The 22,560-nt window shown below is 41.5% G+C and overlaps 1 protein-coding gene across 1 annotated transcript in view; it reads right to left on the bottom strand.

Annotated features, from left to right (window-relative positions):
* RP9 (RP9 pre-mRNA splicing factor) overlaps positions 1–22,560 on the bottom strand; it is a 316,476-nt gene that overhangs the window by 198,702 nt on the left and 95,214 nt on the right. The window lies entirely within an intron of this gene.

Raw genomic sequence — 22,560 nt, 5'->3', positions numbered from 1 at the left:
GGACTGCAACCACAGTTCTGCCAGGCTGTTGGCAACAGTATTGTGCTTGTTGAGAAGGACTGACAAAAAGTGTGACTTATAATGTGCAGTGTTAGCCCCATAGAAAAACAAGCAATATTAAAATGACAACCACACACAGGGCAGAACTGGTAAAATATGTAATAAGGCAAGATAGCAGTTCAAAGATGGAGCCAAATATTGATGCCCGGTAAAATAAAATGAGAATAGTACATGTAAGTGACCAGATGCTGAGAAACTATGAATCTATCTAGAATATATACTGTAGAAACAAAAACGTTTTCAGTCAACTTGACAGTGCATTTCATTTCTCGCACACAAAAGAAAAGTGGAGCATACAGCTACTAACAGGACAAAGTAACGTTTGCTGAACTCAGACAAGAACTGTATCACTGTGCACAAAAATGTTGTGTCATGTGCAAACAGTGACTTTTGACATTTGGGAAAGATTCTCTTGGTAAAGCTCCCATTGACAATGAAGACTGAACAAAATTTTGTGAGGTCTGCTCTGCACCATAATCAACAGGCTATAACCCCAGGAGAGTCTGGTACAAACATATCATGGTAGTAGTAGCAGCAGCTGCAGTGAGGAAGAAAGGTGTAAAGAAAAGCAGAATTCACAAATAACGAAACACCCACGTGATAACAAGGAGAATTACAGAGAGTTACCATGAGGCAAAGGGTTTCAATTTCAGTACACCAGAACACTACACAAACAAATATTTTAGTTATTGGCAATGCCATAGCAAGAAAGATTCTCCACTCACTAGGCTGGACAAAGACAGGGTGACTAAGTTGTCTTTCAGGGGTCTGGAACTGAGATGTCAAGGACACTTAGGACCCTTGTACCAGATGATACAATTACTACAAGGTAGCTGTGACTCTTGGGGTGAATGACTTGGGGAAAACAGCCCTGTGGGAAATGCAGAGAGACATGTCTGAGCTCTCAAAGTAGTTCACAAATGCTGGTAAGACCCGGATACTGATCAGAATCCTCTCTTCTCCACAAATGATACCAAAGTCAACAATAAGCTAAAAAAACGGTATCATTCTAGGAACATCCAGTAGTCAGCATGGAATTAGATGCATGACAGTCCTACTTGCTATGCAAAGAATGGTTTGCAGTTCTTGTTCAAAGGCTTCTACATAGTGGATAAAGCCTTTGCTGCCCCCCATAATGCCTTTTTTACACAATGATTAGTTAGTGAACATTCCAACATAGTAAACGTATCGGTATCAAAACAGGATCAAATTAAAGTGTCCCTGCTTGATGCCAGAAGTCTAAACAGACTGTCCAACCTTGAAGCACTGCTGCATTTGAAGGATATGTGAAATCACTAACACCTGACTTAAGTGCTCAGAAGGGACTTCTTCCAAATCTAGGCTTTAGTGCCTAGCTTGCCCTTCAAACCCAATGACAACTGTGGTTGCACATCCCCATTTGTCAGAGGCCATATCAACTCCAGAGAGATACCATACGACCTACAAAACTAAACTTCTCAAACCCAAATCACACTAAAATCAATTATCCGGCTCAGTCCCAGAAGTATGTCATTGCACAAAGGTACCCTACTACTGACCCCAGAAACTAGAGGCCTATCAGCCTGATGAGTTTCATTTGTAAGGCCATGAAACACATTATAACATACTTGATTAACATAACCATTAAAAATCTCATCAGGTGAGATCCACAGCAGTTTGGTTTTGTAAACGGCAGATCCTGCCTAATTAATCTAGTTAACTTATTTGAGACTGTAACACAAGCTGTTGATTGAGGTCACACTATACACAGAGCTTACCTTGATTGAGCCAAGGCATGTGACACCACTCCCCATGTTAGCATAAGTAATAGACTAAATGGGTTACAAACAGATCCCTGAGGTTACTTGGACAGCAAACTGGGTAAAAGATGGAACCCACAAGGTAAGAGGGACAGGGGCAAAAATAGGCTATTGATGTTCTGCAAGGCTCAGTGTTGGGATCACATTTGTTCGGTATGTAATTTTAGACTAAAAAACTAAATCTATGGCTAACAAGTTTGTGGATAACTGCAATAAATGCACGAACCTCTGCACAAATTGTTATGTATGCAGCCAGTACTTCATTTAATCTATTAAACTTGTGTTTAATTTGTGTGCATCAATCATATCATCACATTTTCTTGCAACAGTGCAAGAGTAGTTAATAACAGTGATAGATACCAGTTTCTAAGTGCAAGAGTAGTTAATAACAGTGATACATACCAGTTTCTAAACACAGGGTGTATTCAAATTGCATCATGACTGCACATTTATATTAAAAGCTCTACATACCATATTTTCACAAGTTTAAAAGACACCCACATGCTAAGAGAGTAAGCCCATTTAAGTTTGTGGATGTACTACATATTCTCACAGCACTGAAGCTTGCTTAAACACATCACAAAATAAAGCTCAAATGTGTTTTTCAAGGACATTTTACACTTTAATCAGAGGCTGTGCAGCCTTTGATTCATAATGTATAAAATTTTAGATTAGGGAAAACCATTTAGTTCAGATAGTTGGGGGAGGCAAGGGATGCTTGACACTCACATAAAACAACCTTGAAAATCACATTTCAGGTGATATGATAAGTCTGAGAAAGTCTTATACATTCTGCCATTCTGCAAAATAACTTATGCTTCAGTAAACAGTCACTAACATTTAGCAGGTCTACTGAATCATATATATCACATGAGAAGGACTCTACTTCAAAACATTCCTTAAACTAAATTCTGTAAATCTTGCTGAGTTTGATAGATCATAGACAGTTTGAACAGAACAAGAGAATGGTCACTTAGGGAAATATCCTTAGAACAGACAAAGCAAAGAACACATCATAATGGTGCATACACATTAAAATTTCTGCACAGCAAATGTTTCACTAGTTCCCAGTCAATTAATCTCTTCGCAACAAAAGAATTAATCAGGATAAAATTTTGTAAGGGTGCATAAAATAAGTTATGGAGCATAACTTATTCTGGCTTAAAAATGCTCTACTGATTACATGTTACAATTTCTGGAAAACTACACTTGGTAAATAAACAGTGTGGCAATTTAATTCTATGCAAGACAACTGCAGACTTGTCATTCATAAAGTCAGTCAGCAGAGGGCCTATGCTATTCACCTTTCCTTGTAAAGATACTGTTCAACTGGTAATAACATTACAGAGAAAAGTTCACAACTTCAGCACGCACTTTCACTAAAAGCATGTTAAGGCTTTAGTCAACAGTTAAGGAATTTAAGCAAACAAGGACTGTTTGCATGTAAATCCTATAATAAAAGTCATTTTTCTAAGTTGCAAACATTTTATCATACGTTATCTTCAGCCTAACAATGGCGTGCTCTAAGCATGTTGCTAACTTGAAGGATGCCTTGTTTTTTTGTTATCTTAATTCAAACACACAAGTGAAAATTCAAGATAAGGACTGGATTTTTCTATCTCGTGCTGACAGCAATGGGTAACCTGTGCTGACTTATAAGCTTACACAACTGTCAGCTGAATGGATAAAAAGGCATCTTAATCACACCTAAAAGTAATACAAAAACCTTACTGTATGGCCTAGAAAATGGAAATGCTAGGGTTTTATCTACCCAGAGGCTATACTTAAGTTTGTTTTGAGAATTTTCCTAAATCTCAAGATTAACATTAAAATAATTATGTTCGTCAGCCCCACTGTTCAATGAATAATCAGAAAAAAGTTAAAAAGATGACACCAACAAAGAAAATACTTGTAAAATAATAGTGAAAATGAGGTGATGCAAAATGTACCAGTCATTGCTAGGATAAAAAGCACCTTACACAGTACAGTAACGAAGGTATAACACATTTTGAAAACATGACATACCAATCTGTGATGAGAAGGACTTGTTCTAAAAAAACAATTATTATTAAATAAACTATGCACACACAAAGTGAAGCATACCTTATTTAAAAACAAAGTCAAAAGATGTTGTGTAGCAGCCTCAAAACTGGCAGGGAAAATTAGCTTTTCAACTTAACAGCACAAACAGCTTACTATATGACATCTTTAATAGCTGGAAAGTTTTGCAGCAACTAATACAGATCTTGGCTATCCTGCTTGGCACCAACATCCCATGGAAAAAAAGTATTTCTGGCAATAAAATCCAAGACGGTATCTGCAATGTCAGGTAGTACTACTTCAAACCTGCTTTTATGCCCTCCACAAAAGTGGAAAAATGAGTTTATGCCCATTTTACAGCTGTGTGAGAAACTCATAATAAATGGTTTATTTATTTTCTGCCTTTCAGAAATGTGTACCCTCTGGGTTATAACCCATTGCCACTACTTCCACCTATGCTATGCCCAATGACTAATTTCTAACCTGGGGGGAAAAACATGTTAGTGTTCTCTAACAATTCAAGCCTTCTGCAATGAACATCTTAAATGCAGATCTGCTATGCTGCATACTAAGGCCAAAGATGACAGCAGCAAGCATCCTCGTACTTAATAAATAAAAGGTGGTACACTAATAACATTTTGGGAGCACGAGCCTTCAGAATGGTCTCTCCATTGGCAGCTTATCCAATATTTTGGTATATAAATAGCACTTCAGAGTTGCTCACATTCAGTTGAAAGGAAGAACTGACAAAAAGTTACCTCTAAGTTCTACTACTACTACTATAAAGTTTCCAGAGGAGTGACCCACGCTAGACTCTTATTAACTTTCCTGCTATAAAATAAAATATCCTCCATTATACCATGACCCCCCCCATTAATATTCTAAAACGTGCACGCTGATTGGCCAGCATGCACGTTGTAAATCGACTTATACTAATGGAAAAAGGTCCGGTCACCCAGGCATTTTCCATTAGTATAATTCTTTTGTAAAACACTGTCTCGCTATGTTAAAGGAGTTTAACATAGCGATACAGGTTTAAAAAAAGCAACGGAGATGTCCCTTGCTTTTTTTAAAGCTGTCTCGCTATGTTAAACTCCTTTAACATAGCGACACAGTGTGTAAAAAGCAACGGAGATCTTGCTTTCTCTGTTGCTTTTTTTAAACCTGTCTCGCTATGTTAAATGGGTATAACATAGCGAGACAGCTTTAAAATAAGCAACGGAGATCTCCGTTGCTGATTTTAAAGCTGTCTCCCTATGTTAAACCCATTTAACATAGCGAAACAGTAAAAAGCAACGGAGAAGATCTCCATTGCTTTTGCCCACAGCTCTGATGTACTGCATAGGCTTACGCATGCGCAGTACATCAGAACTGCCGCGGATAACAGATAGCGGCGGAAGGGCAACAAGGAGGCATTATACAATGTCATTATTTAAGAAAAGTAATTATTATTTTTCTTAAATAATGTCATTAGATAATAACACGCCTGGTGGGTAATGCTGGATTTACCTGTTGGCTTTGTTTGGTCCCTCGGGCTTCGCCCTTGGGACCAAACCACGCCAACCGTGGGTAAACCCAGCATTACCCACACCCAGGCGTGGGTTATTGCTATATTATACCATGACCCCCCATTAATATTCCAAAACGTGCACGCTGGATTGGCCAGCGTGCATGTTGTAAATCGACTTATACTAATGGAAAAAGGTCCGGTCGCCCGGACTTTTTCCATTCGTACAAGTCTTTTTTTTAAAACACTGTCTCGCTATGTTAAAAGAGTTTAACATAGCGACATAGGTTTAAAAAAAGCAACGGAGATCTCCGTTGCCTTTTTTAAAGCTGTCTCGCTATGTTAAACTCCTTTAACATAGCAACACAGTGTGTAAAAAGCAACGGAGATCTTGCTTTCTCTGTTGCTTTTTTTTTTAAACCGGTCTCCCAATGTTAAATGGGTTTAACATAGCGAGACAGCTTTAAAATAAGCAATGGAGATGTCTGTTGCTTATTTTAAAGCTGTCTCGCCATGTTAAACCCATTTAACATAGCGAGACAGGTTTAAAAAAAAAAAGCAATGGAGAAAGCAAGATCTCTGTTGCTTTTCTCTATGTTAAATGGGTTTAACATAGCGAGACAGCTTTAAAATAAGCAACGGACATCTCCGTTGCTTATTTTAAAGCTGTCTCGCTATGTTAAACCCATTTAACATAGCGAAACAGTAAAAAAGCAACTGAGATCTTGCTTTCTCCGTTGCTTTTAGCCACAGCTCTGATGTACTGCGTAGGCATGCGCAGTACATCAGAACTGCCGCGGATACCAGACAGCTGCAGAAGGGCAGCAAAGAGGCATTATACAATGCCATTATTTAAGAAAAGTAATTGTTTCTTTTCTTAAATAATGTCATAGTATAGCAATAACCACGCCTGGGTGTAATGTGGGATTTACCCACAGTTGTCTTTGTTTGGTCCCTCGGGCTTCACCCTCGGGACCAAACCACGCCAACCGTGGGTAAATCCCACATTACCCACACCCAGGCGTGGGTTATTGCTATATTCTTGCCTCCTCCTAAAAAGTAGGAGCCAACCTTTAAATCATCTTAGTAGCCATGCTACGTGCTCTCAGTACTGTCTGAAGACCAAAGAGGATACCACAAGACCACAAGGCATAATAACCAATTATACCCACAAAGGATATGCTAGTCTGAAAAAACAAAAAAGAAATAATCAATCTACTTCAACCATGTAGACAGAAAAGAAAGCTGTTTTTATAGTAAGTTCCCTTCATAGCTGTACCACAACAGTTCTTTCATGTCCTTTTACTATATCATCTTTGGGAAGAAACTCGAGTGATGAACTGTACAAGGAGAAGTTGTAGCAGAGCTCAAAGCTCTTGTCCTCTTACCTACTGAATAAGGGATATAACGGACAATTAAGGACACTTTTTTGAAAAGTACAGTTGTGTAAGAAATTATAGTAAAAGTAGATTTTCAAACAGATCACAGCTGCAGTGTACCTCGCTTGTGGGATGTATCCTGCCATGCATACTATATGCCCAGCCAGTCTACAAAAGTTTAGTTGCCCCTTTCTCATGTGTCTCATGTTCATCCCGTGACCTATGCGTGAGACTACATGCTAGTACTTAAAGCATGTAGGTGTCCAAAAATCATTAGAGCTTTCTGCTTCAGGAAAAAGTCTGAGGCTGACATTCATCATTGGCTAGAGACAGTATAAGATAATAGAAGGGGGGCAAGAAATAAAGAGGGTGGAAGGGGGTGTATATACTTAAAAGTGATCCACTCAAATGTCTACTGTTATGGAATACTCTTACACAACTGTACTATCTTCTTCACTGGATCACTGCTGCAGTATTCCTAAATTACTGGACTAATTCCAAAGCATTTAGGAAGGAGTGGAAGCTTTAGTTGGACAGTTGGTTTCCAAGTCTTGATGAATGGTCCTAGAAAAAAACTGCCCTCTCTCCCTCTTTGGAAATGGCATCAAATTTGTAGTGTTTTGTGAAAAGTAGAGGCCTCTAGAATGAACTGAGGGTCTTCAAACGATTAGATTCTGAGGATTCCACAACTGGTGGCATAGGCTCTCTCTTGCCCTTGAAGAAATATGCCATGAAAAGAGCAATAAAAAGAAAAGACACCTGGAAATGGTCTTTTAGAGTGCGGAAGATGCAACTTCTTCCCTACACGGGGAATTTAAAGTTTCAGACTTTCTAATGCTTTTATTTTTTCTAAACAGAATCTCAGTTGTCTGTGGATGCCTATTTAAGTGAAAGATCATTTTTACTTTGAGTACTGCAAAAGAAAGGGAGAAAATGGATGGACTGAGTGAAGGACAACACTGTAACACTTTAGGCATAAAGGAAGAGTTAGTTCTGAGACTAACTCTGTCATTATGGAAGACTAAGAATGGAGGGGAGCACACAAGAACTTGCAACAATAAAACCATATTTTCTGATGTTAAGCCAACTAGCAATACTTCTATTCACGTTAAAGATTTCAGAAAAGCAGAAGCAGCAGTCTGAAAATGAGACAAGACTTTTTTTAAATCATAATTAAGGTCTCAAGCTATGGATCTCATGGAATGGGCACTGACTGGTCTAGGTAAACTTGGTAAAGAAACACTGTTCAACAAATAAACATGAGAAATACAATGCCTTAACCATCGAGCGATAGATAGTAGCTTTGACAACAGTTTTGCCTTTTTTGGAATCTGAGAAAGCCACAAACAGTTGATCAGACTTTCTGAAACATCTAGTCCTATCCAGGTAGAAGCACAATTGTCTATGGACATCTAAGGGGTGCAACATATATTCACCCTTATTTTGAAAATTTGGAAAAACACAGGGAGATTAATGGAGTGACTAATGGTTGATTGATTAATGGTGTTTACTAATGCAACCTTTGGCAAGAAAGAAGGATTAGTACGTAAAGTAACTCAGTTTTTATGAAAAATAAGATAGGGGGGTTTGGAAGACAAAGCTTGAAGCTCTAAAACCCTCTTGGCCAAAGTAATTGCTACTAACAAGGCCGTTTTCCAGGACAAGAATTTCAACTCTGCCTTAGCAGCAGATTCAAAGGGAAGCAAGGTCAGAGCTTGAAGAACCAACATAAGATCCCATGGAGGAGTAGGATCTTTGGCAGGAGGTTGAAGAAGGAAAGTAACCTTGAGAAAAGCTTTGCAAAGTCTAGAAGAAGCTACAGACGCAGCATTTTCCCCAATGTGAAAATTAGAAATGGCTGCCAACTGAACTTTAACAGTAGAGAAGCTGGCCCCTGAATGAAAAAGACCAGCTTGGAAGTCTAAGACTGTTGATATGGGCGCCATAAGCAGAACAATATGATGCTGCTGGGCCCAAATGGAAAACCTTTTCTACTTACATTTATAAATTTTCCTAGTAGAAGACTTATGGGAGGAAATGATAATCTTTTCAACTGTGGAATAAAGCCTGGATTGTCTAGCCATCATCGGAATTAGAGAAACCATGTTGTCTGGATGTGGATCCAGGGTCCACAGAGGGCAAATGAGACACCACAGAAAGGCGGACCAAACGTATCGAGGCTAAAAGAGGTCAACGAGGATCACTGAACCTGCAAGTCTTCTGAAGAAATTTTGGAATCAGAGGAAGAGGGGGGAATGTATACAGAAGACAGGAAAGACAAGCATGGACTAGAACATCGCTTAGTGACTGTCTCTGTGGCGGGATCAGGACAAAATACCTGCTGCACTTATTTTTAATGGGAGAGGCAAAAAGGTTGCAGCAGGATTGACCCCCATCTGATGAAAATCCTGTTTGCCACTGACTGATTCAGAAACCACTTGTGAGGCATCAATAGAACTATGCAGAGTCTGTCCTCCAGTATGCTGTGCTCCCCAGAATGTGCATTACAACTAGAAAGCAGTTGGTAGAGAGAGCTCACTGCCACACTCTCACTGCTTCTCGACAAAGGGGATAGGACGTGGTTCCACCTTGTTTGTACCACATAACAGACATGTTGATGTACCACATAACAGACATGTCAGTTTGAATTATAACTGTCCCTAGAGGAAGAAGGGAGTGAAGGGCTTTCAACGTTAAAAGCACCACCCTTATCTCTAAGATGCTGATATGCAGATTGGTCTCCTGAGAGTCCATGTGCCTTGAACTGTCCTTCCCAGCTAATGCCCCCACCCCCACAATCCAGCTGGGAGGTGTTCATGGAAAATGTGGCAACAGGGGTGGGAAGAATGAAAGGTCAGCCCTGAGACACTTTTGATTGCGAAGCCACCACAAAAGAGAATTTCTGCATACTTGAGACATTCTTCTAGGATGACTGAGGGAATGATGCAGAAGGGACTATTGGACGACAGTGTCCACTGCAGGAATCTCATATGTAAGCGAGCTGTCAGTAGTAAAGTTATTGTTGCAGCCACAGAACTCACCCAGAGCCCTGAGGACAACATTTTCTGGAAGAACTAGCATTTGTCTGATATGGGTCCATAGTAAGAGAACTCTATTCAGTGGAAGATAGGCCATGGTTTTGTTTGTATCCAAGCAGGCTCCTATAAAATCTATCACTTGCACAGATTGCACTTGTGACTTCTGAAAGTTTATAGTGATCCCAGAGGTTGGTGTCAGTTGCAAGAGAAAATCCCTGGCCTGAACCAGTAGATGCCTGGATGGCGCTACTAGTAGCCAGTTGTCCAAGTAAAGAAACACATGGAATCCCTGTAGCCTGAGGTGAGCTGCAACTATTGTCACGCATTTGATGAACACCGTAAGGGCTGTGGTAAGACCAAATGGAAGCACACAAAATTGGTAATGACTGGCTACCTGCCTGAAATGGAGGTACCTTCTGGAGCGTCTGTTCATTCCAATGTGATGGTAGGCATCCTTGAGGTCTTAACAAGCACATCCAAGTCATCCTTCTGTAGAAAGGGAAGGATGAACTGAACTGTGACCATCCTGAACTTTGTGTGTTTGACCAATTTGTTCAGGTAAGTTAGGTCTAGTATGGGCCAGAGATCCCGTTTTCTTTGGAACTAAAAAGAATTGGGAGTAAATCCCTGATCCATGATGGTCTGAGGGGACCTCCTGGATGACTTTTTTGAAGCAACTTTGCGATTTCTAAAGTTGTCGCCTCCCTTTGATTGGCTGGAACATTGAGGAAGTGTTGTTTTGGCTTGGGCAGATTTAAAAAAGGAATGGAGTAACCTCTGGATATGATACCTTGCACCCATCAGTCATTCATGATGGCTAAGAAGGCTTCTAGGTGCAAGGAGTATTGTCCCCCAACTGCCTCCAGAGATGGACAGTCGGGCAACACCTCAGGTATGCTACAAGGGTTTCTCCATAGGAGAATCCCAAGACACCCAATTCAGTAGACCCCCTCTGCCCCAAGGGTGGCGTCTACCACTTGAATTATACCCCCTCTGCCCCTGGGGGGAACAAATCTCCCTAAGGGTCCTGGAAAGGACTCTGGGATTTTTTGAACCTCAATTTCTTTCTCCATGCTGATGGTAGAGAAGAGGATTCCGACAGCAGTCGGGGTCCTTCAGTCTCTCACTGCTGGAGAGTGTGTGTCACAGGCAGTCGGTCCAAACAGGAAGGAACCATTGAAGAGGGCAATGACAAATGATGCCTTGAAGGTTTCCATGAAATCATACAGCTGCATCTAAGCATGGCGCTGAATGGCAATGCCAGAACCAGCCACCCTAGGGGTGTCCTCACCTGCACAACAGATCAGCCTCATGGACTCATTGGAAATGGACTGCAGAGTGGCCATATGGGAGGTAAAGGAAGTACATTCCTCCACTGTCATGGACTCAGAGCAGGAACTAGAGAGCTCCTTAAATAAGTCCCTCTGCAGCCTTGTAAAGTGCAAAAGGTAATTCAACACTCTTGAGGTCAAAAATGGAAGAAGCGTAGACCCTTTCTCCAAATCTGTCTATAGCCCTAGACTCTCTGTTAGAGGGATGGACAGTAGAGCTTTCCTGTGCAAGCCTTTCTTGGTGGCCACTGCAACCACCATGGGATGTACTAAGATACCCTTTGTCCAGTGGGGTTTATCCTGGGTGGCACTAAGAATTCTGTCCAGTCTTTTAGGAAAAGGCTCTACAGCATCTGGTTTCTTCCATGCCCTTGCAGGCACCAGGTCCACCAGAGCTTCTGCAGGGGGGGGGGGACACCCAGGATGTAGATGGGCCAGTCCCAAAGGCCTCCAGGAACACAGACTCATCTGGGGTGGGGTTTGGGGCCGACCAGCCACCTCTCTGATTAAGGATTTCTAAATTACCCTTCATCGAAGTCAGTGTCCATCATGAGAGATTCCTCTGGGAAATCTATGTGCCTCCTTTTGTACCTTTTCTTCTGAGGATCCTCCTGGGTGGGGGTGCTTCAGAGAGGTGCTGGAAGAAATCTGGGCTTCCCCAAGTGGAAGAGTCTGGAGACCTTGAGGAGCTGGCTGCCCCAGTGACAGAAGAGATCTCTCCGATGCACAGCTCAGGAGGGAAAGGAGAGAATCTGAAACCGTAGGAGCTGGAAGTCTCCTAGGAGCGAAGAGGACCCTCTCCACCAACTCAAAGGCAGAGTCCGAGAAAGTCTACCCTGTCCCAAGGGATCAGGAACAGACTGTTCCCGGTCACCAACAGCCCTCCGCTCTGAGGGGGGAGTCAGTGCCAAGCTGTCAAACACAGAAGCACTGACGGGAAGCGACAACTCAGACAGCTTTGGATTTGAAGTTGTCCCCCAGACTTGACATCGAGGCTTCAAATCAGAGACCCACTAGGCCCTAACACAGTCTGAACCGAGCAAGTCAAGGAAGCAGCTGGGATTGAAGATGTAAAGACTATCAGACCCAACTAACTGGCCCCAAGGCCCAACAGATCCAGGAGCTCCAAAATGGCAGGCCGGATCAGAGAAGGAGAAACTATCCTGCAGGGAGAAACTCTGCTCGCAGATCCCATAGGAAACGGAGATGGGATGACCCCCATCTGGATATGCATATGGAGAAACTTCATCAGTCTATCCACCTCATTCTCCAACAGGCTCTGAGAGGACCTGATGGACATGGACACAGGAGGGCCTGGAGTGATGTCTAGGGGAAGCATCCCTTGGAGAGACACTCAGTGCCGCAAGCTGTGATCCTATAGAGGGGGCTGAAGAAGAAACTGATATCGGACAGCCAGGGAACTCTGTGGTGTTGTCTGTTCTAACAAGTGAGGTCCCTGGAGAAAGAAGGTGCTTGAAGGCTAGTAAGGCTTGTTGAACTGCAATCAACTCCTTTAGATTTATGTGCAGGTGCATCTGCTGGGTGTTCCACCACCCCTGTATGCATCTGCCATCCAGGTGTGCTCCCCAGGCGTAGTCCGATGCATCTGTAGTCAAAACTTGAGTGGCAGGAGGTGTCCCAAAGGGCATGCCCTTGTTCTGTAAACAGGCTGTTGCCCAGTATAGAAACTCCATCTGCAGAAATGGAAGCAGAGGGATCATCATATCTAGGTCCTGTGTGTGTTGACGCCAAATGTTGAGGTACCATTGCAATTTCCTCATATGCAGTCTTGCATATGGAATCATGAGAATACAAGATGCCATGAATCCCAGAGCTTGAAGGTATTTCCTTGCAGGGAGCTGTGACAGGCTTGCCAAGTCCTTGAAGTAAACTGAAAGAGATGCCTGCTTCTCCTGGGTGAAATATATCATCTGGGTGACTGTGTTTAGACTCGCTCCCAGGAATGTTATCTCCTTGGATGGTACCATTTTTGATTTTTCCTCATTGAAAGTGTAACCCAGGGAAGAGAGAAGAGTCTACAAATTCCAGATCCTTTAGTAGCTGCTCATGAGAAGTTGCTTGAATCAGACAGTCGTCCAAGTATGGGTAAATCTGAATTTTCTTCTGCCTGCAAAAAGCAATGTCTGGGGCCAGGCACTTCGTGAAGACTCTGGGAGCAGTAGATAAGCCAAAGGGCAGTGCAGAGAATTGATAATGTTGCTTGCCCACTCTGAAACGAAGATACTGCCTGCAACTTTGCCTGATAATGATGTGCAGATAAGCCTCTGAGATCCAACAGCCAGGAATCCTTTTCTTGCAATTGTAGCAACTGGTGCAGAGTGAGCATTTTGAACTTTGGAATCACTAGAAAAGAGTTCAGAATGGAAAGATCTAGGATGGAACGCCAGGTGCCTTCTTTTTTGGAACTAGGAAAAGCCTGGAATAAAAGCCCTGGCCTATCTGCTGAGCAGGAATTGCTTCTATTGCTCCCAAATGAAACAAAGACAAAATTTGTTTTTCTAATTCTTCCTTTTGGTTTGGAGGAACATCTGGGAATCCCTTGGGAGCTGGAAAGGTGCGGAAAGAAAACTTGTGCCCCAGGGACACCATTCTGAGCACCCATTTGTCATTTGTGATAGAAGCCCAGACATCTGAAAAAAGGGCCAACCTTCCCCCTAAAGGACTCTCCAGGCAAGCAAAAACAGGCAGAAGTTGTAAAAGGTCATTGAGTGTGTTTTGACTGAGATGCAGACTCAGAGCTTCCCGCCTTAGAAGAGGAAGCCTGCCACCGCTAAGACCTTTGAGGGGTAGCTGTCTTATCCCTAGAAGATTTGTAACCCTTAGTCCTGGAACGGTTCTGTCTGCTGGTATCAGGAAAGGTCCAACTCTTGGAAGGGTAATTCCTGCTAAAGCGAGGGGGTTGAACTTGCAGAAAATCTTTAACAGTTTGCATGAACTTGGCCTTATCCTCCATCTTCTTAAGCACCTCCTCAGCTTTGCTGCCAAAAAGATTGTCTTTATGCAAAGGTACATCCAAAAGCTTAGCCTTGACAGGTTCTGGAAGAGGCTGTTCTCTGAGCCAAGCATGCCTTCTAATAACAGATCCAGTAGCCGTAGCACTACTGGAGGCCTCAAGTATGTCAAACCCACAATGTAAGGAATGCTTATTGACCAGAGTGGCTGAATTCAACAAATCCTGCATGTCTTTACTCTCTGCCAAAAGAAGTACACTTGCAGTCTTATACTTAATAGCCTCCAAGGTGTGCTGTTGATACTTCAGCATATGAAAAAGGCAATTGGTAGCCCTAATAGCTAGGGTGGCAGAGGTATAAACTTTCTTTCCCCACCTCTCAAGGTTTCCCAGATTCCCTGTCTGTAGGAACAGGATTCCTGGTAACAGTGGCCTTAACACCTTTAGGGCCCTGAGAAATAACCTCTGGATCCGCCAACGGGTTCCTGAAAAGAAATAGATGCGAATCAGGGACTCTGTAGTACCTATCAGGTTTCCTGGGCACAGGGGGGACTGAGTTTGGAGACAAGGAATTTTCCAGGAAAACATCAACAATAACTTCCAATACAGGGGGAATAGCCAGAGGCTTATGCTGAGGCAGATCCAGAAACTCCCTAATCCATTTCTTAGACTGGGGATAATCCTGGCTTTCCCATTTAAAATGTTCCCTGGCTTTCCCATTTAAAATGTTCCATAAGGGTATTTAAAGTGAAACCAAAAAAGAAATCCTCTGGAGGAGAGGCCGAAGGGATGGACTCTTCTGCATCTGAATCCTCAAAGGGAGAAAAAGCCTGAGAAAATTCCTCTTCATCAGCAGAAATGCTGGTAGAATCCGATCCTGAACAGGACAAAACCTCAGGAGAAACATCCCTACTCCTTTTAGGAGGATGAGGCTGAAAACCCCTAATAAGAGTTAACAAATCATTAGCCATTTTAACCATTTGGGATTGAGGGGAACTAGATGGAGCTGGAGCCTGCCTTTTCACAGGCTTACGAATGGAAGGCTTACCTGCAAGCCTGAAGGACTCGGGAGGCCTGGCAACCGCCGAAGGAACAGCAGGAGTGGAAGAAAGAAGTTTGCTGTCGGAGCGTAAAGCTGAGGCCTCGGACCGCAGAGTAAGCTTAGCAGTACCGGCTCCAGAAGAAGAGGCAACTGGTAACAGGTCAGAAGACAAACTGGAGGCCGAAGGCCTAAGAGACTCGGGCTCAATCAAGGCCTGCAGTTGTACATCTATGGACTGCGAAAGCACCTCACTGGCTCCTGCCTGACAACCAACTTAACCTCATCTGAGGACTTAATTTGCTGAAGCCTTCCTTGTCCTTATGCTTTTTCGGAATATCTGAAGCCTGAAAACTGGCGGATGCCATACCAACAAACTTAAGCCAAACTCCGAAATGCTTAGCCAAAATCTTAGCCTGACGACGGTTAGTATGCGGATTAAAAGAGGCACAAAGATTACAGCTGGAAATGTTGTAAACAAGGCCTAAACAGATAATACAATAGGGATGAAAATCTCTATGGGGAATCTGCTTTCCACAGGTAAGGCAATTATTAACTTTTTCTGACATTCGTTAAGGCAAGAAAAGAGGATCCCCAACGGGGTACTTAGCTGTAGTAGACTTCAACTCTTTGTAGTCGAAAACCAACAAAGGTAAACTTCCTACTGGCACTCGTGCATGAATAGCTTCTGCTTCATGCACCGTGGCAAGGAAGACTGAGGAAGTGACATCGGCTGCCTCCTTTTGTATTGGACGCTCTGACGTCCTTTACAACTGATGGCAATCAACGTCATTTTTACTTACCTTTGGTATCCTGGCCAACTTGAGGGCTACCGAGAGCTGGAAAACCCATTTGTTAGGACTGCAACAGTGAAACATGATGAACATCTGGAAAGATTAAAAACCCAAGAAAGCTATGAATAACCAAAGTGAAAACATTAAGCCACTCCTCCTTAGGATCTCTTATGGATATACCTTTCAACCTGGAAACCAAAAACTTGGACAAAGGACCATCAAAAGCAGGTACAACTGGCCAAAAATCTGGACACTAATTAACATAAAATTTGTATACACAATTATGTAATCCCTCCCACTCCAGTGGAATTGTGGAATACTAAAACACAAACTGAAGAGCAGACAAAATATTAGACACAAAATGTATCATCTGAGCCTGTATCAAACTAAATGCAATTTTCTTTTATAAAAATAAAATTAACTGCTTAACTGCTAATAATCAGTTATTCCAATAACATTCTAAGTTTACAAGAATAATATTTTAAATGTGTCCATATTTTTGGGTCTTTGCCCCCTCATTATTTACAGCTTTATCCACATTTCTTGTGTTAGGAAGCTGAGAAGTATACTCAGTGGCCACATATCAGAGATAGAGACATGCAAGTACAATCAGAAGTGAAATGTTTAAAATGGAAATATATTGGGCTGAGAATAATGTTGAATGCTGTTACTTAATTACTTTGACACAAAATGCAAATAAAAAGCTGACATAATTAAGGTGCAAAATGAAAGCAATTTGCACATCATTAAAAAAATTCTGCTTCCTACCTCTATCTCCTTTAACTTCAAAATTAAGTTAAATAACCTGAATCAAAGCCTTACAAAGAAAAACTGATAAGAGTATTGAGAAGCTACTTTTCTTCAACTGCGTACTTTTATATTCGTCCTTGAAATCATCATTATTACATATAAACTTTCTGAATCACCGATAATCACTATTATACCAGTTACTATTCTGTTACACAAGAGATGAATAAATAACTTGTTTTCCTTTGTCTTTGTTATACCTGATGCCCATACAATAATGTGTAGAAATGGCAGTAAAGATCACCAATCAGAGTGAATGTCTCAATAAACTCACTTAAAACAATAACAGGCAAGCAAACTGAGTGCCTTGTCCTCAAAACTCTGAATCACTACAGATATAAACAAAAAATATCAGGATTCATATACCTGAGCAAATCAAAGAAAAAAAGTCATAAAAAATAAATAAAATAATCATCCATACCCACTTCTTTTGGTTTTCTTACTGCTAGCCATTAAGATAAAGACCAGCTCCCACAATTCCATCCTTGGTGTTTCAAGACAGCTGGGAAAATAAATGATGCGAGTCTCTCCCAGTGATAGCAATCTAAACATTCAGGCTTGGACTGCAATATGCAAGAACATTTCACTTCTTGAGGCTACTGTAAACAGTTTGTGTTAAACCATATCACATCTAATACAACTGTGACATTCAACTGATCAATAAATATTTATAAAATTATAATCTCATTTGATTGCAACATGTTGAACCTATATTAGTATGCATCATAATGTATCTGTGGTGGGAGCAACATGGAGTGTGCCAATAATCAAAGGCTGCTTTTCCAGCCTACATTTGCACTAGACAACTCTGGAGTTTTTAAGTGAAAATCATTTCCTTTCCATGTTCATAATCTGCTGGTGCTGCAGATGGGATGGAAAAAGGCATACACACATGTAGCCACAGAAAGGGAGGGCGAGAAATGGAAAGAGAACTTCCAGCACTTAATGCCAACTGTAGCTGGGAAATCTTCTCACTGAATGGAGCTCCGAGTTAAGCAACAATACTCCTGTCCTGCTTTATATGCATTATAAAAAAAGAAAAAGGCAACATGAATTATAAGCTATAGTTTGGTTAAAAAGAACATATATAAACAAATGTACATGTCTACAGGATGTGCACAATAATCCATGTACTTATAAGTCTTTTGCTAGTTTCTTGAAGTACACAAAAAGTACATAACTCACCTGTAAAAGAAGATTTCCTCATGATAGCACCTCTATACAGTGTTGCACATAGATTAAATATTTCTGGCATTAATGTTTGACAGCAAATCTGGCTTACTGGCTACTTTCCCTCAACAGTTACGTAAGTAGACTCCTTTCTTCACTTGGTTGTGCGACTCATGCCTATTCCTGCAGAATAACTGTCCTTATTCCTTCTGTTGAGTTCTTCCTTATGCTCCTTCCCCTAAAGGCATCCAGACAGCTGTCACTCAACCTGAGTGGTTACTGGTCACCATTACGAGGGAAAGCAAGAGCCGTTCAATGAATAAGTACAGCAAACCAATGCCGGGTAATCACTGCAGGGGGTGGTTTTATTTGTTTACTAGTTCCTGTGTGGTTCAGAGTTGGTTTTATTTCATTACAGCAAACTAATGCAGTCCATGTGCTTACCCCTAGTGTCACCCCACTAGCTTGAACACACCTTTCCTAACCAGACCAGGACTGCTGGACTCACTCACTGGCAGAGGATGGTGGTGAAAACTGAAACTAAGTTACGAAGGTGAGCTCCAAAACACCCAGACACCGCAGACTAAAGTACATCACTTCTCTAATTTACTGCAGACTAGAGTGCCGCCTAAAATGTGAATTTTGTGAAGCTATACAAACAACAGTGTTAATTAAAGGTGCTGTTTCTTACTTTCCACAGCGTTATCTGTTCTACATTTTTCATACACTTCTGTTGCTACAAAGACTTCAGATCTGGATAATGGATTACCACTTGGGCGGGCTGCAGTGCAGCTGTAAAGAACTAAAGTTTTTTTTTTTTTTTAAATCTCCCACATTTCAGAGACTGTTACTTCGACACATGCTGATGTTATCACCCCCATTCATGATGACATCAGCGGTTCTTTAAAACTGTAAATAAATACAAAAAAGAACTCAGAAATTGAAGGGGCCACTCGGACATTCGTGGCACCCCATTTTTCGTGGCACCCCATTATTTTGCCCTCACAACTGGTAAGAGGTATGCTTATGGAAGGAGACGGAGTAGGAGGAGAAGAACTGTGCGTAGCTCTTTGGTGTCTTCTTTTTAGGAGTCTCTAGAGAAACACTACAAGGTGGAGAAGAAGCTGAACTTACCTCCATGATGCTACCTGGGACATATTCTCAGACTAACAGCTTGCAAATTCACCTTGCTCTGTCAGATAAAATCATTCTTGGTTCTCTTTTTGCAATCGTATCAGTTATCCAGTTGTTTGGTTTGAACATGCTTGACTCTTGCTCCATGTTAGCCTCCTGAGGGGTCCCCACAGAGGGCACAAGAACAGCTGGATGGTCTGTGGGTTGGCTATCCTTTAACTCCAACCAACTAAAAGTTTCCAAACACTGTGTTTTATTTATTTTTATTATTTTCTTGTTAGGTTGAAAAGGAATGTCTGAGGAAGATGGTAAATAAGCCATATTGGTGCAAGATAAAACTTGAAGTAGTTTATTTTCAATTTACAGGTTTAACAAATTAAGGCAAATACGTATGATGTTACAAAGAGACTGACTGACTGAACAATCCCTATAGTCATGTTCAGGAACTAAGCAAAACAAATTTATAGGTTATCAAACATAATCACATTTACCTTTTCTTCTTACCATGAAAGTTAAAAGTTTACCACAAAAAAAAAAAAAAAGGAAAAACCCCCATTAGGTACTTACTTGCCACAAACGATTGAAGCTGCAACAGACCATACAGTAAAAAGACTGACATTCATGGTCTAATGGCAAGAATGCTCTGAGGATTTTATTACTTGTATGCCTTTAAGTACTAGCAAAATCTTGTGCACAGGTCACATGTAGGACATACAAAGAAAGTGCCTAAGCTTTTGTAACCTGGCAGGACATGCAGTACCTTTGGATGGATATGATCCATAAGTGAGGAACACTGCTACAGTAATCTAATGAAAAACATCAGTAGTAGTATTAACTTAAGGGGTCAGCATGGAATGTGAATTAATATGCAGTTTCTGAAGTCAATAACTCCATTGCATCTAGGTCCAAAGAAGTCATTGTTCCACAATATTTGGCATTCAGACCCATCATTAAGTACAATGCCTCCCCTTTGGTATGCAACTAACCAATCATACTCAACAACCGAAACATCCACAGAGGTTCCTCACTAAAGGAATACAGTGCAGAAGTAACATGTCCTATGCAGACCGCCTCAAGACCCCATCCCTGTATTCTGTCTTCTATAGGCTGTTGAGGGGAGATCTATGCCTGGTATAAAAGACATTGTCAGTTTTTCAGATATGCAGGAGGTCCATCAAACAGCACCGGAATTATCAATTCTAAAGACTTAAACTTTGTGATATAAACAGGACCTACTGGACAGACAGATATATATCCCAGACACTACCCCTTCTCTGGAACAGGCTCCCCATCCATGTGAAGCAGAGTTCCTCCTTAACCCAATTCAAGTGCAACTTGGGAAACTGGATGGGGAACAGGAAAGTGATCCCTGGTTTGGAACGTACGTCTCCAATGGACACAGGCAGCCTGTAAATGGTTAATCTCTCAGGCCCCTGCTTGTAAATGTTTCACCTTCTTAGCCCTTGCTTATAAAATTCTATGTCGGAGATTTGGGATGCATGGCTAGGCTTAAAATGCCCTTCTGGTCATTAGCCTAGTAAACACCTATCAACCTATCGTCATTATTAAGTGTAATCAGTCCTATTTTCTCTGAAAAAATCCAGTTTTAGGAGGAGTTAGGAGGACACAGAACAACATTTAGAGTGAAAATTGGGTACAGCTGACAGGTATGGCAGGGACCCCAAGCATAACAAATGTAATTACCTGTCTTCCATAAAACAACCTGGTAGTTATGATCACTAGACCAACAACTTGTCTATGCATTTCAAAGCTGGTGATAAGGCCCACCCAGTTTCCCTGCTACAAACTGGAATAGCTTGAGCCTAGGCAAGCATACACAGATTTTACATCAGCTCAACCAATACATCCTGCTAGGCATGTGGGACAAACTGTTGTAAATCCTCAGCTGAATTAGTTACTCAAGTTAGATTTTTTCTCTTGACCCCCACATGTAAAGTCATTTTTTTAAGCCCCCAAGTGTGTTCTGGTATACTTCTAAGGATATTTGTACTTTACTGCAAATTTTGTATTTTTGATCTTGCTTTTTCCCTTTAAAACAGCATGTTTTGGATTTATTTATTTAATTTACTATGTTTAACCAGGTTAGTGCAATTTTTATGCAAGGCTCACACCATAAAGCAGTATGAAGTACAAACTGTGATAGTAAAGCTTCAATAATATGGCATACAGGCAAAGGAAATTTGCCTGCCTACTGCTATATTGTACGTACGCAATTATGTGACATGCACAATATGTAACACAGCCTGATTTGCACTTGTAAAGCTACGTGTATATAACACCTTAATTCTTTCTTACCATAGCTGGACTACAATCAAGCATCGCTACTGGTTCTGAATTTTCATCATTAATTTTACCAAGATGCTCAGGTAAACAATATCCATGTCTAAAACTGACACATAAAATCACTTTTCCGTGTAATAAAGAACTGCGTTTAAAGCCATCAGTCTGGACAAATGTGTTCAGGTCTGACAGGTACAGCACTGGCCTCAGTATGTCATCTTTTTGGGAACTATAAAAAGTGTCTAATGGAAACCATGACCTCTTTGAGAGAAGACCCATTATACTAACCTCATATCCTGCCCCAAGGGCATATAGTGAGAAAGCCACTCGTGGCGCCATCTTTAATATCTCTGTATTTCCCCTGGCTGCTGCACGTCCTTGACCACAAAGGCTTCATTGTAATCTTTGTACCACCTCCTTCTGCCTGCTCTAAGGGTCCTGTGTGGTCTTTAAGGACCCCTGAGTTTTTTTCTTTGCCTTCCAACTGTTGGGTCAAAGATACCTGCTACCCCAGAACATTTCTTCCAGTACCCAAAGGAATTTGAAACTTTGTACCACCTCCTTCTGCCTGCTCTAAGGGTCCTGTGTGGTCTTTAAGGACCCCTGAGTTTTTTTCTTTGCCTTCCAACTGTTGGGTCAAAGATACCTGCTACCCCAGAACATTTCTTCCAGTACCCAAAGGAATTTGAAACTTTGTACCACCTCCTTCTGCCTGCTCTAAGGGTCCTGTGTGGTCTTTAAGGACCCCTGAGTTTTTTTCTTTGCCTTCCAACTGTTGGGTCAAAGATACCTGCTACCCCAGAACATTTCTTCCAGTACCCAAAGGAATTTGAAACTTTGTACCACCTCCTTCTGCCTGCTCTAAGGGTCCTGTGTGGTCTTTAAGGACCCCTGAGTTTTTTTCTTTGCCTTCCAACTGTTGGGTCAAAGATACCTGCTACCCCAGAACATTTCTTCCAGTACCCAAAGGAATTTGAAACTTTGTACCACCTCCTTCTGCCTGCTCTAAGGGTCCTGTGTGGTCTTTAAGGACCCCTGACTTTTTTCATTGCCTTCCAACTGTTGGGTCAAAGATACCTGCTACCCCAGAACATTTCTTCCAGTACCCAAAGGAATTTGAAACTTTGTACCACCTCCTTCTGCCTGCTCTAAGGGTCCTGTGTGGTCTTTAAGGACCCCTGACTTTTTTC

This window comes from Protopterus annectens, chromosome 3.part0, assembly GCF_019279795.1.
Source record: "Protopterus annectens isolate FY-2018-M chromosome 3.part0, PAN1.0, whole genome shotgun sequence".
NCBI lineage: Eukaryota > Metazoa > Chordata > Ceratodontiformes > Protopteridae > Protopterus > Protopterus annectens.
The sequence above is the reverse complement of the archived record's forward strand: the minus strand, read 5'-3'. Positions and strand labels throughout refer to the sequence as shown.